Source organism: Lathyrus oleraceus, chromosome 4, assembly GCF_024323335.1.
Source record: "Lathyrus oleraceus cultivar Zhongwan6 chromosome 4, CAAS_Psat_ZW6_1.0, whole genome shotgun sequence".
NCBI classification, from domain to species: Eukaryota; Viridiplantae; Streptophyta; class Magnoliopsida; order Fabales; family Fabaceae; genus Lathyrus; species Lathyrus oleraceus.
In genome coordinates, this window is record NC_066582.1 from 348,564,987 (window position 1) to 348,578,349 (window position 13,363).

Sequence of the window (13,363 nt, forward strand, 5' to 3'; positions counted from 1 at the left end):
ATTCCCCTTTTCAGAGTCTATCCTTGATATGTTCATCTTAACCGATGACAGATTTTCTCTTTGTTTGGTCTTCTACCCAATAACCGGTAGTTGTAAATCCTACTTTGTCCCCTCGTCGAGTTTATCCTTTATATGTTCATACTAACCGGTGACGGATTTTCTCTCTGACGGTTTTCTATCCAGTTTTTGATAGATGTAATTCCTCCCTTTTTGTTCAGTTGGTATATCCTTGATATGTTCATCTTAATCGATGACGGGTATCCTCCTTAACATCCCCAGGAAAGTCTATCCATGATATGTTCATCCTAACCAATGACGGATTTTTCTTCCCTGTCGAGTTTATCCTTGATATGTTCATCCTAACCGATGACGGATACTCTCACGCTTGGTCTTCTGCCCAGTAACTAGTAGTTGTAAATCCTATTTTCTGCAGTTTGTCCCAACAAGGCTATTTTTACCCAGTAACCGGTAATGAATACTCCCTCCTGGATTTTCCTCAGCGAGTCATCCTTGATATGTTCATCTTAACCGATGACGGATGTTCTCTTTGTTAGATTTTATTATCTCCTTACCTAGTAACAGGTAGTAGATAATAAATTTCTGCTCCTCCTGTGTTGAAGTTTATCTTCCCCAGTTGAGTTGAGTGCGCATTTCCTTAGTGAAATTGTTTTTCCCCTGCATGATTCGAGTACCTCAGTTTTATCCTGACTTATTCGTATCTCTTGCAGATGATATTTGTTTCCCCGGCTGAGTCTTTCCATTTTCATATGGATTCCCTCGAGTCCCCCAGTAATCTTAAGTCGTAGCCTGGCCTACGCATAAGTCCCTTTTATCCCCTCAGAGTCTCTGTCTCCCCAGTGAGTTTTCCTTATGGAATACATTATGCTCCTGCGGACTTTCGGTCTCTCTAATTTCTTTTCCTTTATGGCAGTATTTCCCCACAAAGCATTAAATTTTGCATTCATATCATATGCATCATGAGGTCTCTTAGGGACCAAAATTTGTTTCTCTATGTTGTTATTTAAGCCTATTCTACTGAGTCGAGCCGAAGATTTTAACCTTCACCTCCTCAGTTAGAATGTCCTTAAATATGGGCAGCTGTAAGATCCCAATTTTGACCCTAAGATCCCTCATGTAATTTCATCATAAGCATAAGCATTGGGATCATACCTTGGCATCCTCCTTACCCCTCTTTCATTGGGTTTGTATTGGGAGAGGTCACCAAGCACTTTGTGATTATATCATACTTGTATTTTATCATTTCACTAACTAAAATACCAAAAATATGTTTTTGTATTTGCCTAACTCTTTTGTAGCTAGGGCATGATCTCATTGATTCATCAAGATCACATCTAGGGTTTGAGACCCTCATGAACAAAGAGAACAACCAAGAATTGATTCAATTATGGTTATGAGAATCATATATGAGTCCCAATGTTCTCTACATGTTATATTTATCAAGTTTTCTTCAAGAGTTTGAGGGTGATTTGCCTTGGAAACCCTAGTTTGACTGGGTGTCTCGAGTAACTTCTCCAACAAGCTATCTCACCAATTGATCAAGTTTATCAAGGGATACTTCAAAATTCATCATATTATGCATATATGATCTACCATGAGCCAAGAAAGTCAAGAGAATTGAAGGTTAGCAAGTTGGTTGATGGTGGTTGGCCAGATGAATTCATCTGATCAAAACTGGGTCTCCCTAGACCCTATCTCCTACAATTTTCACCATATGAAAATGATTCCAAGAGAAAACTTACTATAAATGACATTCTAAACAACTTTCATGTTGAGACCTAGAGCTATTTTTGCTTGGAAAATCATTTTCTATGTTGAAACATTATAGGTCATTTTGTCTAAATCCTAATTTGAAAGTCAACTTCCCAAGGCTATAACTTGCTCAATTTTTATGAGATGGAAGATTTCCAAGTTGAATAATCAAATTCAATGTGTATAAATAAACTTTTATGTTTTTAGTGGGAGCTAATTCAACTTTTTTGAGCATGTGATATGAGGCTACATTATAGGTCACTTTTGACCTATACCATTGATCAAGTGATTTTTCCAAACTTCAAAAATGCATAACTCTATCATTTAAAATCCAAATGACATGAAATTGGTGACCATTTTGAAGGTATTTGAGAGATAAACAACTTTTATGAAGACACGTTTCTTATTTTAAGCTCCCATAAAAAGTTAAACAAGGTGGAATATTGAGACATATGGCTTGACACTTAGAAAAATTTTGATATGTCAAATATTTCCAAACTTCCACCTCAAATTTCTACAAGTTCCAAGCTCCAAATGAAAAAGTGTTGAACATCAAAGTTGTTCCTCTTGATCTCACCTTTCTAAAGAGCTCAAATTCATTCATTTTGGATGAGAAATGCATAGGCTGCGCATGGATTTAACATGCTGATATCATTTGGCATGGATTAATCTTCAAACATCAATGTACATGTGCCTTGCAATCCAAGCCTACTTCAACACATATGATCTTCAATTATGGACTTCAAGCCATTATTTCATGGGCTTAGGCATGCCCATGAAACATTACATCACATTTGCCAAATTTGGAAAGTGGAAGTGAGTGTGCAAATATCACATGATTCAGCTATAAATAGAGCTTCAAATGCTCAGAAATACACACCATTGCGCCAACTTTGATCCCCCATTGAAAACCCTTCACTCTCATAGGATAAACCTGATAAATTCATTTGAATTTGAGCTTGAATCTCTACTGTTTTGGAATTCAATTCTCCAGGAATCCATTGCTTCTAAACCTTTCCATTCTATTCCTGCAAGCAAGTAGAGTGAGTCCAAGCACAAGCCAGATTAAGATCCATCGTGTTCAGACCTCCATTGAAGGTAATTTTGAGAAATTTTAAACTCTTTGATTCTCTTAAATTCTTACTCATTTCCATTGATTCTTTGGTTGTCTGAAGTCCTACCAATGTAGGCAAGAAGATTGAGTTGCTTTGAGGTCAAATCGAAGCAACTCAGTTCATGTACCTCAATTTTCAATTCCACATATCTCTCAATATATTTGGAATTGGAATGAATGGAGGTCAGATTCGAGCTCAGTGCCATTTTTTCCTCAAGATCATGTCTTTATTTCTTTTTTTGGTGATGGTTCATGTTGACCAGTCCCGTGAGGCTCACCGGAGAACATGATCGGAGCTCTGGCTCCAGCATGAGGTGTCTTGCATTTGAACCACATGATCCTCCTCTCACGTTCTAATCCTGAGTGTTAGTGTTGATTACCACATTTGCCACGCAGTTGACTCATGTACATGTGGAACGCGCGTTTTGGATCATCAGATTTGCCACCTCAATTAATGAGGGAGATCTGATGGTCCACATAATTTAGAAGTTCTGAATTTTTATTTTTATTGCATTTTCTTCAATAATTCATATTAGATTCAATATTGATCCAAAAAATATGGGACTTTCACCAAAAAATTTCAAATATTTTTCTCTTTCATATTATGAATTAAAATTATTGTTTGGATCATTATTAATATTTTTCATGAATTAATTGTTTTTGGATTTGTTTTTAATTGTTTAAAAATATTTTTAAATGTCCAAAAATTATGAATTTTTTTCTCCAAGGTCCTTTGATCTTGTTTGACCTATGATAAATCTCATGCCCATTTCTTTGGTGTTTTGATGAGATTTTAGAAATTTTGGACAAAACATATTTGAATTAAATGCACTATTTTATATTTTTAATTGAATAAAGGCCATGTAAATTTTGTTGACCATTTGTATTGACTTGTTTGAGTTTGCTTGTTTGTTTTTGGGCCTTAGTCAAGGTTGATTTGACTTTGTCAAATTAATATCATTGGATTTAGGGGATTGGTGGAATGTACATTCCATCTCCCAAAATGAATGAATGATATTAATTTGGTAAAAGTCCTCCTTTGACCAATTTGTGATCTCATTCATCCCATTCCCACTTCATCTCATTCCTCTTCTTCATTCATTCATTTCCATTTTTGGCCTATGACATCTCAAAGTCCTAATGCTAGTTGATTGAAAAATTGACATGAGTATGGATGAGATTAGGCCACACCTTTTGCATATTTTTTGTGTGTGGTATGTTTAATGAGCCTAGTTCATAATACTATGTCTCCAACATGCATTAACACCAAAAGTTTATTGCCCGATCTCAAATAGTTGTGACTTCTACATAAGTCCAATTACGATTGCTTAACATAGCGCTAAATTTGTGACATAAAAGGCATAAGCATTCTAGTTAGTGAGATTGTAAGTCTCCCCTGTTTCATGATATTGTGTGGAAACTTGGCCTTCTTTCCTTCCTTTGGAAGATGTTTTGGTTCAAGGATCCATGCTTGTGATAAGTGGGTTGAGTGTTCTCCAAATAATGTCTTGAAAGCAAAAGCAAAACAAAACTAACTTCTAACTTACTAACTACAAACTTACTAACTACTAACTTTTAACTTCAAGTTTTTACTTTAATGCAATTTACTTTTAGCACTCTATTTCATTTGCCATTGTACATATCATTCTAATTATTTATGTTAATGTAATTTTCACTTTGTCCATTTGGACCATATTGTGTGATATATTTTGTTTGTGTATAGTTTGTTTGTTTGTTTGGTATGTGACCAATAATGCACATAATAACAACAAAAACCCTAAAAACTTTTTGTGTGGACTGTTGGGCTTGATCTTGGACAAATGGACTTAGAATCTAGGCAACCTTCCTTTGCTAATGCATTTGGCCAATGCCAACTTGTTGAAGAACCAAGTGCTTGCAATTTGAAATTCATCTGATACATCATTCAAGATCTCTCCAGTTCATCTGCAACATGATCATTGTGAAGCTGTTATTTTGAACCCGTGACTTGTGGAATTCATCTGTTACATGGGCTATTTTGAAGAAGATCATGAAGTGGATAAACTTGGATGTGGCCATCTTTATTTGATGCCTTGCTCTTAAAGATGTTATAATTGTGCATTTGTATGTTGTTTGATTCTAAAAGTCCAAGGGAACTCTGAGTTTCTATTGACATACTTGTCTATTGGATTGCTACCCATTTGGTCAGATCTTTTCAACTCTAAACTTTTAATTTTTATGCATAGGGTAGTCTCTTCATCTTTTCCCCATTTCTTTAATTTCAAAATCTCCCCCTCCATTTTAAAAATCTTCTTTGTGTGAACTACTTTTGTTCAAAACTTTGACCACTTTTACAAAAAGATAGAGACTTTGGCCTTATGCCATTTCATTTTCAAACTTATTTTCTTAAATCAAACTTGTAAATAAACTTAACTATACTTGACTTAAACTTTCAAAAAGCCAAAAAGAACTAACTCATTCAAACCATTTTAGGCCTTCATGCCTTTCAAACTTAATATTTGTTAAAATCAATGCATCCATTTTGAAATTTGTAGCACGAACTACGAGGTTTTGATCCCTCATTTTTATGTTGGTACGTAGGTACAAGACCGAAGGTCTTGTCAAACACAAAAATATAATTAATGAATTCTTTTCTTATCCCCCCATTCTATTTGTTTGTAAACATCACTTTGTACAAAATACATATGCATACAAAAAGGGTTCCCTAGGAGTACCTAGGACACTTTGGGTGCTAACACCTTCCCTCTGTGTAACCAACCCCCTTACCTGTGATCTCTGAATTTTATTAGTTTTTATTTGAAAACTTCTTACTTTTGGGTTTTGTTCCTACCTTTTCCCTTTTCCCTTGGAAACAATAAAAGCGCGGTGGCGACTCTTGTTAATTGATCCCTAGCTTGTCAATAGCTTGATGATCATGAATTTTCCGCTACAATACTCTATGGAAAAACCTATATTAGTGTTTCGATTTGCCCCACCCGCTCCCACTAAGGAATAAATTGCTTGGATCGACAAAGTCCAACCCTAGAGGAAAGAAAAATGGGAAAAACTAGGCATTTATGACATGGTCGATATATCTATAATTGACCCTAGGTATAACCCAACCATGTTATTAGCATTGATATTCTTCTGGAGAGGTCCGACCAACATTTTCCAGTTTCCTTGTGGCATGTTAATGCCAACTTTATTTGATGTAGCAGCCATCACAGGATTAAACCCCTTAGGATACACTTTTAATCCAACCTTAGAAACCACCAACGAATTCACGATCGAACGATTCAACTTCAAAAACTTCATATTGAAAACCAAGATAAAGAAAATGTTGAACTCTCTGACCAGGAGCACATAGCCTTCTTGATACTTTGGCTCTCTTTTTATGTTTTCTGCTATAGCTCTTTACAAGTGGCTAAGAAATTCATACCTTTAGCCATTCAACTTCACGAAGGTCGACACGTCTCATCAAGCAAACTTCTCCTAGGAAATATCTACCAATCACTGGGAAAAGCCTCCTGTCAATTAAAACATCTTAAAACCCACAAGTCTTTCCTGGCTTTAGGTCCTTTGTGGATTTTGCAACTTTGGCTAAACTGTCACATTCGAACCAAAACTTCACATCACTGCCTCTCCAGCCTTTATAGTATAGGATGACTGCAAAACTATTTAAGGCACCATATTTGATATAAGTACTCCTCAAGAAAACCCATCACAAAAGATACTTATGAAATACATCAATCTCTTCCTTGAATCGACCGTAATACTTCGAAAATGGACCTTTTCGTGGATTGATGTGTGGGTATGTTCTAGTTCAGGAGCAGGTTTCTAGGGGTCTCTCCTTCAGCAACCTCCATGTCAGACTCTATTTGGAAAGCCTTTCTGAACCCCACACTCTTATCCATAAGAATTGAAGCTGGGACTTCTGGCTATGGTTTCGATGGCTACCAACCTAACTTAGGGGTAAGACAATTTAACTTTAGCCAAATGCTTCCATCCTCACTCTACATTCATGAAGACAATATTTGTTGGTCAGAAAGGAGATTCACTAATGTAGATTACAAATCTTGCACTACATTTTCCTATAAACAAGTCCTCGAACTTCCCACTTTCCAATTTCAACAAGCATTTTTCATGACCGTCGAATACCACAATTGGTGGACACAGTACTTCTATAGCCACTTTAAAGAAGACAACTTCCGAAAGAGATTATATGATACCTTCTCTGGCCTACCAGAAAACCCAGAACCACAAGGTATATACTTATTGTCTTAAAATTATTCATACCTTTCATTTTCTTACGTTTCGATTGCAAGAGAACCTGAAGCACAAATCGACCTTAATGCTGAAGGACCTTCGAAGTAGGAGAAACGAAGAAGACAGAAGAGCCCAAGAAAAAGGTACTTCTTTCTTCTCTGTCCTTTCCTCATGGATTGATACGATTTTAACAATTCATATTTCAGAATCAAAAGCGTGATCCTGACTCCCCTATGTCTCTATCGGGGTTAAATGGAGCAAGCAAACTGATATTTAAGAAATGCCAAAGAGATGGAAAAATCAGAAGAGTCGCCACCGTATTTTATTTATGTGCCTCTATCGGAGAGGCGAGGGGAAATAGTCGATAAAATCCTCGATAAAAGAAACACGCACGAGAAGTGCTAAAAGAGAATAAGGAATCGGTCTCACAACCGAGACTTGGGTTCGGAAGTCAGTTACGTAAGGGGAAGGTATTAACACCCCTCACGTCCATGGTACTCCATGGGAACCATTTGGGTTGTTTATGTATGCGGGAATTTATCACATTTATTGTTTTATTTTTCAAACAGATGTGTACAAATAGTAATGGGACTTTGGGTTTTTTTTATTATTGTGCTTGCCAAGGATTATGGCCCTTGTGCTTACGTAACACTCATTGGGGATGAGGAATCAGAGCTCCGTAGGTTAGAGTAGAAACATTTTGTGTGTTGATTGATTTTACCTTTGAGAAAAGGGTTTTTTGGGATGGGTGCCCTAAGTCACAAAAATCAGGTTTGATTGGTTGACTTGATTTTACCTTGAGTAAGGGTTTATGAAAATATTTGTTTGTGATTAGATTGTACTAAAGTCTAGGGATGGAGGTGAATATTCTAGACAACAACCCAAGCATCTTGCATCCAAAATAATCAGAGTGAGGGTAGGAATGCTCCATTCTCACTTATTATCCATCACTTAAGGATCATGGCGCACCATACTAATCATAGTTATTAAATGTATTAAAATTAATTAGGAAAATTCCCCTTGACGTTGAATCAAGGGTTTGTTTATTTGATTATGAAATTTGGCTAGTGCAACATGAATGCAAAGTAACCGACAAGAAAATAAAGGGTCTCATTATAAGGTAGCCCAAGAGAAAGCCTTGTGTGTGCAAAAGTGTGACCTAAGCTAAACAAAGGATAATGGTCTTACAAACATGTCCACCTAAGATGGTTCCTTAGTGCCATTCTTACAACCGGAATGTAAGTACATATGAAACCCAAAGTTCACAAAGTATCATAAAGATGATGGAAAATGCCTCAAAGCAAAGGTCCTAGGATGAGATCCTCTAAGTCCAAGTGGATTAAGTGAAATGGATTATTTTTGGTCCTATAATTTTATCATGTTTTTGTTGTTTTTAAATGTGATGATAACAATAAAGTGAAGACAAGTGATAAAATATGCATGATGAGTTTGTACAATGATAATGATGATGAGTACTTTAAATATAAATGACATAAAAGTAAATAACAATGAAAATAACAATTGCAATAACAAAAGGTTAGTGTTAATCAATGTTAGTAAAGTTATGTTAAATTAGTGTTATGAACAATGGATCAACACTTGAGGATTATCTACCCTTAGGTCAATAGATTCAAAATATGGCGCATAAGGGGATAACTTATCACTAATGCAAAGTATGGAAGATGATAAATGGATCAACTTACCATGATCATCAAGTTATGGATGAGCAAGACATCAAATAACAAGAGTCGCCACCGCGCTTTTATTGTTTCCAAGGGAAAAAGGAAAAGTACGAACAAAATGCCAGAGATTACAGGTAAGGGGGTTGGTTACACAGAGGGAAGGTGTTAGCACCCAAAGTGTCATAGGTACTCCTAGGGAGCCCTTTCTTGTGTGCATATGTACTTTGTACAAAATGATGTTTACAAAGAAATAGAATAGGGGGATGAGAAAAGAATTCATTAATTATATTTTTGTGTTTAACAAGACCTTCGGACTTGTGCCTACGGACCAACATAAAAATGAGGGATCCAAACCTCGTAGTTCGTGATACAAATTTCAAAGTGGATGCATTGATTTTAATAAAAATTAGATTTAAAAGGCACAAAGGCCTAGAAAATGGTTTGAATGAGTTAGTTCTTTTTGGCTTTTTGAAAATTTTAAGTCAAGTATGGTTAAGTTTATTTACAAGTTTGATTTAAGAAAAGACGTTTGAAAATGCAATGGCATAAGGCCAAAGTTTCTAATTTGCAAAGGGTCTAAGTTTAGAAAAACAATCACAATCAAAGAAGTTTTTAAAAGGAGGGAGATATTTTGAAATTAAAAAAATAGGGAAGATATGAAGAGACTAATCGTAAGCATAAATTTAAAAGTTAAGAGTTGAAAAGATTTGACCGATGGGATGCAATCCAATAGACAAGAATGTCATATAGAAACCCAAATTCCCTTGGGCATTAGAATCAAGCAACAAATAATGCATAAAATATAAACTTGAAGAGCAAGGCATCAAATAAAGATATCTACATCCAAGCTTAGCAACTCCATGATCTTCTTCAAATTTGCCCATGTAGTAGATGAATTTCAAAATGCCATAGGTCACAGGTTCAAAATAACAGCTTCACACTAATTATGTTGCAGATGAACTCAAATGGATCTTTAATGATGTATCAGATAAAGTTTCAAGCTACAAGCACTTGGTTACATGAAAGTTGGCATTGACCAAGTCCTTTTCATATGGAGTGTTGCCTAAACTCTAAGTCCAACAGTCTCAGATCAAACCAACAGTCCACACAAGATGTTTTTTTAAAGGTTTTTGTTCTTATTATGTACATTAATGGGCAAAGACCAAACAACAAAATATACACAAGCAAAATATATCACAAAATATGGTCCACGTGGACAAAGTGAAAATGACATTAGCATTAACAATTAGAATGGTATGAATAATGGCAAATGAATAGGGCTTAAAAATAAAGTGCATTAAAGTAAATAACTTGAAAGTAAATGTTAGTTGTTAATGAATTAGAGGTTAGTATTGCTTTTTCTTTTTATTTTCTTTTTAAGGTCATTCTTTGGAGAACACTCAACCCACTTATCACAAGCATGGATCCTTGAACCAAGACATCTTCCAAAAGAAGGAAAAAAGGCCAAGTTTCCACACAATACCATGAAAGAGGGGAGACTTACAATCTCACTAACTAGAATGCTATGCCTTTTGTGTCAAAAATCTAGCGCTATGTTAAGCAATCGTAATTGGACTTATGTAGAAGTCACAACTATTTGAGGCCAGGCAATATAATTTTTGGTGCTAATGCATGTTAGAGACATAGTATAACGGACTATGATCATGAAATATACCACACACAAAAAGAATATGCAAAAGAGGTGACCTAATCTCATCCATACTTATGTTGATTTTCAATCAACTAGCCTTAGGACATTGAGATATCATAGGATCATAACATGAATGCATAAAGAAGGGGAATAAGATGAAGAGGGAGGGGAATAGATCAAAACTCAAATTGGACAAAGGAGGACTTTTACCAAATTAAGATCATTCATTCATTTTGGGAGATGGAATGTACATTCCATCAATCCCTTAAATCCAATGATCTTAACCTAGCAAAGTCAAATCAACCTTCACCAAGGCCCAACAACACAAGTCAAATTCATACAAACAATCAAAATGGCTTAACACAATTATTTGACATTTATTCAATTAAAAAAAATACTAAAAATAATGCATTAAATTAAATATGGTTTGTCAAATTCCTAAAATCTCATCAAAACACCAAATAAATGGCCATGAGATTTATCATAAGTCAAACAAGGTCAAAGGACCTTAGAGAAAAAATTTCAGAATTTTTAGAGACTTAAAAGTATTTTTAAACAATTAAAAATAATCACAAAATCAATTAAATCATGAAAAATATTAAAAATGAGCCAAAAAATAATTTTAATTCAAAACATGAAAGAGGATTTTATTTAATTTTTTTTGGTGAAACTCTCATATTTTTTGGATCAATATTAAAATAAATATGAATTAATGAAAATCAAAGGAATAAAATGAAAATCAAGAAATACAAAAAAAACGTGGACCACTTGATCTCCCTCATTAATTGAGGTGGAAGATCAAGTGGTCACCAGCGTGTTTTCGACCATGGACTTTAGTCAATGCGCCATAGGGATGGTAATCAAAACCAACGCGTGAGATTAAAATATTTTGAATTGATCATGTTGCTCAGAACCTGTCCAACACATCACCGACGCTAAACCTCCGGTCACCTTCTCAGGCGAACCTCGCCGAACTGGTTCGTCATAACCATCACATAAATGAAAAAAGAGGACATGATCTGAAAGAACAAATGGCGCAGAGCACGAATTTGACCTTAATTTTAACTAACTCCACATATATAGAAAGATATGAGGAGTTGAATTTTGAGGTGTGTCAACTGAATTGCTTCGATTTGACCTCAAAGCAACTCAATCTTCTTGCCTACATTGGTAGGACTTCAGACAAACAAAGATCCAAGAGAATTGATGAGAATTGAGTGAGAATCGAAGAGAGGAAAATTTCTGGAAAATACCTTCAATGTTGTGCAGAACTTGATCTTGTTTGCTTCAATCCTTGCTTGATTACACTCAGGGAACTTCAAAAGTGGTTTGGAAATGGAACAAAGCTTTGGATCCTGGAGGTTTTTGAATCTCCAAACAGTGAGATTCAAACTCAATTTTCAGATTGAAAATTCTCAGGTTTTCCTTTGAATTGTGAGGGTTTGAAAAGAGGGGGCAAATCTGTCACGCAAGGGATCCTTTAAATGAGCTTAGAGGGCTTGTATTTATAGCAATTGGGAATGTTATTTGCACACTTGAATTTGCTTCGAAATTTGGCAATGTCATGCACATGCTTGCATGGGCGTGTACAGGCCCATGAAGCAATCCATTTTGGTCCAAATGCATCTGAAATGAAGTTGAAATGAAGCTCGAATGGCAAGGCAATGTTATGTGATGTTTTGAACATTTGATCTTTCCACTTGATGCAGACCTGTTAAGACTATGCGCAGCCCTAACAAACCTTGTCCAAAATGGATGAAATAAGACTTTTTGGAAAGCTAAGATCAAGGGAAACAACTCTTACTTTGAACACTTTTCCATTTAGAACTTGGATCAAGGTGAATTTTTAGGTGGAAGTTTGGAAATTTCAACATGTTGAAATTTTTTCTAAGTGTCAAGCCATATACCTCAACGTTCCACCTTACTAAACTTTTCATGTGAGCTCCAAATGAGAAAAGTGTCTTTATTAAAGTTGTATATATTTCAAGGGACTTCAAAATGGTCACCAGTTTCATATCATTTGGATTAAGAATGATAGAGTTATGCATTTTTGAAATTGAGGAAAATCACTTGTTCAAAGGTATAGGTAAAAATTGACCTATAATGTATCCTTACATTACATGCTCATAAAAGTTGAATTAGATTTCACTCAAAAAACAAAGTTAAAGTAGACATCTTGAATTTTATTGTGCAACTTGGAAATCTTTCATATCATAAAAATTGAGCAAGTTATGGCCTTGGGAAGTTGACTTTCAAATTAGGGTTTAAACAAAATGACCTATAATGTTTTAACATAGAAAATGACTTTCCAAGAAAACTTTTATCTAGACTTTAACATGAAAGATGTTTGGAATGTCATTTAGAGTAACTTTTATTTTGGAATCATTTTCATACGGTGAAAATTGTAGGAGATAGGGTCTAGGGATACCCAGTTTTGATCAGATGAATTTATCTGGCCAACCACCATCAACCAACTTGCTAACTTGCAATTCTCTTGAATTTTTGGGCTCATGGTAGATTATATATGCATAAGATGATGAATTTTGAAGTGTCCCTTGAGAAAATTGATCAATTGGTGAGGAAGCTTGTTAAATAAGTTACTCAAGATACCTAGACAATCTAGGGTTTCCAAGGCAAATTACCTCTAAACTCTTGAAGAATACTTGATAAAAGTAACATGTAGAGATCATGGGGACTCATATATGATGCTTAGAGACTTTGTGATTCAATCCTTGGTTGTGCTCTTTGTAGCCATGAAGGTTTTAAACCCTAGATATGAACTTGATAGATTAAATGAGGATCATGCCCTTCCTATAAAAGAGTCAGGAAAATGCAAAGACATATTTTTGGTATTTGGTTTAGTAAAAATGATAATATACAAGTATGATACAATCACATAGT